This window comes from Trichosurus vulpecula, chromosome 5 (genome assembly GCF_011100635.1).
Source record: "Trichosurus vulpecula isolate mTriVul1 chromosome 5, mTriVul1.pri, whole genome shotgun sequence".
Taxonomy (NCBI): Eukaryota; Metazoa; Chordata; class Mammalia; order Diprotodontia; family Phalangeridae; genus Trichosurus; species Trichosurus vulpecula.
This window is the reverse complement of record NC_050577.1, coordinates 131,362,180-131,367,043: the sequence shown is the minus strand read 5'-3', so window position 1 is coordinate 131,367,043 and position 4,864 is coordinate 131,362,180. Positions and strand designations below refer to the sequence as shown.

Sequence of the window (4,864 nt, the reverse complement as noted above, 5' to 3'; positions counted from 1 at the left end):
TGGTTTAGACATTTGCAATCCATGAATAATGACCATCTTAGGACCCTTGACCCAGAGCCTTAATTTCTCTATCCACTCAGTCATTAAGTAACCAGTAATACCTTATTATCTAATCATTATTTCTGTATCTCAGCTGGCAACACCTTGGAAGTTTTGGCCAGCCTTTTTAAACTTTTTGCTTTACAAAAAATAAGGGATTGGAAAATTCTACTTAGAAAACATTGAATATGAATTTAATTTTCAGGTCTGGGGCTATTTTATTTAGTTGTAATCATGTTACCTGAACTAAAATGAAGATGAGTGTATAGGTTTTACACAGATTTAAGAAGCTTTTTCTTTAATTTTTAGTCTAAAACATTCTGGTGGCTTGAGATAATGTGACTCTGGTCTTCTATTCTCTCCTCTGCAGATGATCAAAGTGAATCTCTTTATGGAAACACCTGTGTGTGTGTGTGTGTGTGCGCGCGCACGTATGTGTGTGTCTCTGTGTCTGTGTCTGTATCTCTGTGTATGTGTGGGTGTGTTTGTATCTTTTTCTGTCTGTGTGCATCCGTGTGTGAATGAGATACAGTTTGGTAGACAAAATACAGTGATGGTAAAGTGAAATTTGGCTTTAGAGTTTTATTTAGTTTTCATTTTCATGAAGTATCTTTTGTACAGAGGAAGGAGAAACCTGAAAACTGATGTGATCCTTGTTTATTCTTTCATTGTTGGCACAAAGTTCTGGAGGTATACTGTTACTTCAAACCAATGTCAACCACTGTCAGACAAGGTTGCCACTAATGTCATAGGAAAAGTTGAAATGAGACAAAGGTAGTATGTGTGAGGAAAGACTAATTCCTATTGTTTCTGTTAGCCCTTCAATACAACCAGGGCTTCCATCTATCATATCCCACAAAGGGTTCAGATAATGTGAAAAGTATCCTCTTAAAGATGCACATAAAAATGTTTATTCTTCTACAGGACTCACTTTAGTTTCATTAGTGTCCTCTGTGTTCAAAGTCCAATATGAGGGCCTTCCCCATGACATATGAATTGCTACATCCATCTCCTCCCTGTGCCATCCTTTTATCCTTCCCTCAAATACGTCTGTCTCTATACCATCTGCAAAAAAATCAATATTGTCACATACTAAATCTTGCATATATATGTCATGCATGTCATTTAGTAAACATGTAAGTTTACAAATTACACCAATTAGCTGTATCAAAGTAGTTGAAGAGTACTGCGCCTTCTCCCAGAAGCACGACGAGAACCTCCAGTGGTATGGTGGAATTTGTGACCCTTTCCAAGACCCCGACTCTTTCGGGCCAGTTGAGGTAAGCTCCCCCCCCCCTCCCGCTTCTCTCTGTGTTTGTGTGCTGGCTTGGTGATCCTTCGAGTGTCAGGGTTTCGTCTGATAGCTTTATGATATGGATCAATAAGAATAACCTCAAAGAATTTGTAGGTTGAATCTTCACACACCTGTTATGAGTTCAAGACTCTTGGGGCCCCAACAGTGGTGGCGAGGACGTTCTTCTGCTACAGACTGAAGGCTCCTGGCAAACTTCAGCTGATTGATGCCAGGATACACGGGTTTACCATAGGTTGCACCCATGGGAACTGGACGCTTTCAGCCACCACAGTGAACTCGGATACGGTAGATGACATAACCTTGCTTGGCCTTGTAGCCCAGCCTGCGGGCTCTGTCAGGTCTGGTGGGCCGGGGCACGGAGCAGCAAGGACAGCTGGCCCTACTGCCAGCAGCGCACTCGCAGTGGGAGCCACGTGAAGGCTGACTGCTTCCTCTTCCACAGCTCCTGGATGTACTTGTAGGCCCCCATCCTAGCTCACACCTAGCCTGCCTGTTGGCTTCTGCCAACCGGAAAGGAAGAGTCCCAGTCTTACATATATTTTTAATTGCTGCTGTTACTGGATTCCAACTTCCATTTATTTATTATCAGTAGCTACAATTTTTCATTATATTTTCTTTTTTTACTTCTTCATTCCACTTTTTCTTTTTTTATTAATTTATGTTAAAGTTAAATACTAAAACTTAAATACACAATAAGAAAAGAAAAAGAATATGTATTATAAAGTTAAATGCTAAAACTGAAAAAGAAAATAAAAAAATAAAAAAACATTGCCATGTTACAGCTGAATCTAAGAGAGGATTCAAAATACACAGCAATAAATTTCCATTTCAAGAAAGCCTATATAATAAATATTGCACATTGCATCCAAAATTGTCCATCTTTTCTTTGCTTCTTTGTAAGTTTCCTTTTGTTCTCTTCTGTGCACTTTTTATTTTATTCTTTCACCCTTTCTCCCCCAACCCCCAGGAAGGCTACAATTAAGCAAGGATATAGATATACATATGTATGTGTGTGGGGGTGGGGGTGTGGGCGTGTGTATGTGTGTATATATCTTTATATATGTATATATGTGTGTGTATATATTCATATACAAATGTGTGTGTGTATATATATATATATTCACATACACACATATATACATGCAAATATACACTTACATATATACTCATATACACACAAACATAACATATGCATATACACATGCAAATGTACACTTACATAAATATGCTTAGAAATCTATACTCATGCTCCTACATAGACATATACATTCATATACCTCTATGTAAGGCCATACTATACTTAATTGTCCTCTGTTTCTCTGAGAGTGGATGACATCTTCCTTGGTAAGACCAATTCTTTCCATATTTTTTCTTTTTTTTAAATTTATTTAATTTATTTAATATATTTAATGTTCAGAATTGATTTTCAACAGAGTTTGAATTACAAATTATCTCCCCATTTCTACCCTCCCACCCACTCCAAGATGGCGTATATTCTGGTTGCGCTGTTCCCCAGTCAGTCCTCCCTTCTGTCACCCCACTCCCCTCCCTTCCCCTTTTCCTTTCCTTTCTTGAAGGGCAAGATAAATTTCTATGCCCCATTGCTTGTGTATCTTATTTCCTAGCTGCATGCAAAACTTTTTTTTTTTTGCTTTTGAACATCTGTTTTCGAAACTTTGAGTTCCAAATTCTCTCCCCTCTTCCTTCCCCACCCATCCTCCCTAAGAAGGCAAGCAATTCAACATAGGCCACATGCTTATCATTGTGTAAAACCCTTCCACAATACTCATGTTGTGAACGACTAACTATATTTTGCTCCTTCCTAACCTATCCCCCCTTTAGTGAATTTTCTCCTTTGACCCTGTCCCTTTTCGAAAGTGGTTGTTTTTGATTACCTCCTCCCCAATCTGGCCTCCCTTCTATCATGCGATTCTTTATCTTCTTCCTCCTTCTTTCCTGTGGGGTAAAATACCCAATTGAGTGTGTATGGTATTCCCTCCTCAGGTCAAATCCGATGAGAGCAAGATTCATTCATTCTGCCTCACCTGCCCCCTCTTCCCTTCCTACAGAACTGCTTTTTCTTGCCACTTTTATGCAAGATAATTTACTCCATTCTCTCCCTCCCTTTCTCCCTCTCGCAATATATTCCTCTCTCATCCCTTAATTTGATTTTATTTTTTTTAAGATATCATCCCTTCATCTTCAACTCACCCTGTGCCCTCTGTCTAAATATACATATATACACACACAGACATGTACATACACCTACACATATACATGCATATACACACGTGTGTGTATATAGATATAGATATACACATATACATATGTACACACACACACATATTCCCTTCAGCTACCCTAATACTGAGGTCTCATGAATCATACACATCACCTTTCCATGTAGGAATGTAAAAAAACAGTTCAACTTTAGTAAGTCCCTTGTGATTTCTTTTTCTTGTTTACCTTTTCATGCTTCTCTTGATTCTTGTGTTTGAAAGTCAAATTTTCTATTCAGTTCTGGTCTTTTCACTGAGGCAGCTTGAAAGTCCTCTCTTTTATTGAAAATCCATATTTTGCCTTGGAGAACAATACTCAGTTTTGCTGGGTAGGTGATTCTTGATTTTAATCCTAGCTCCACTGACCTCCAGAATATCGTACTCCAACCCTTTCGATCCTTTAATGTAGAAGATGCTAGATCTTGTATTATTCTGGTTGTGTTTCCACAATACTCAAATTGTTTCTTTCTGTCTCCTTGCAGTATTTTCTCCTTGATCTGGAGCTCTGGAATTTGGCAACAATATTCCTAGGAGTTTTCTTTTTGGGATCTTTTTCATGAGGCAATCTGTGGATTCTTTCAATTTCTGTTTTACCCTCTAGCTCTAGAATATCAGGACAGTTCTCCTTGATAATTTCTTGAAAAATGATATCTAGGCTCTTTTTATGATCGTGGCTTTCAGGTAGTCCAATAATTTTTAAATGATCTCTCCTGGATCTATTTTCCAGGTCAGTGGTTTTTCCAATGAAATATTTCACATTGTCTTCCACTTTTTCATTCCATTGGTTCTGTTTTTATAATATCTTGATTTCTCATAAAGTCACTAGCTTCCACTTGCTCCAATATAATTATTAAGGTAGTATTTTCTTCAGTGGTCTTTTGGACATCCTTTTCCATTTGGCTAATTATGCCTTTCAAGGCCTTCTTCTCCTCATTGGCTTTTTGGAGCTCTTTTGCCATTTGAGTTAGTCTATTTTTTATGGTGTTGTTTTCTTCAGTATTTTTTTCAGTATTTTTTTGGGTCTCCTTTAGTGAGTCATTGACTTATTTTTCATGGTTTTCTCACATCATTCTCATTTCTCTTCCCAAATTTTCCTCTAATTCTCTAACTTGCTTTTCCAAATCCTTTTTGAGGTCTTCCATGGCCTGAGACAAATTCATGTTTTTCTTGGAGGCTTTTGATGTAGGCTCTTTGACTTTGTTGACTTCTTCTGGCTGTATGTTTTTGTCTT

At 37.9% G+C, this 4,864-nt stretch overlaps 1 pseudogene; it reads right to left on the bottom strand.

The window, feature by feature from the left end:
* Window positions 1-1,206: 1,206 nt before the first annotated feature.
* LOC118851062 lies at window positions 1,207-1,823 on the bottom strand (annotated as a pseudogene).
* Window positions 1,824-4,864: the final 3,041 nt, after the last annotated feature.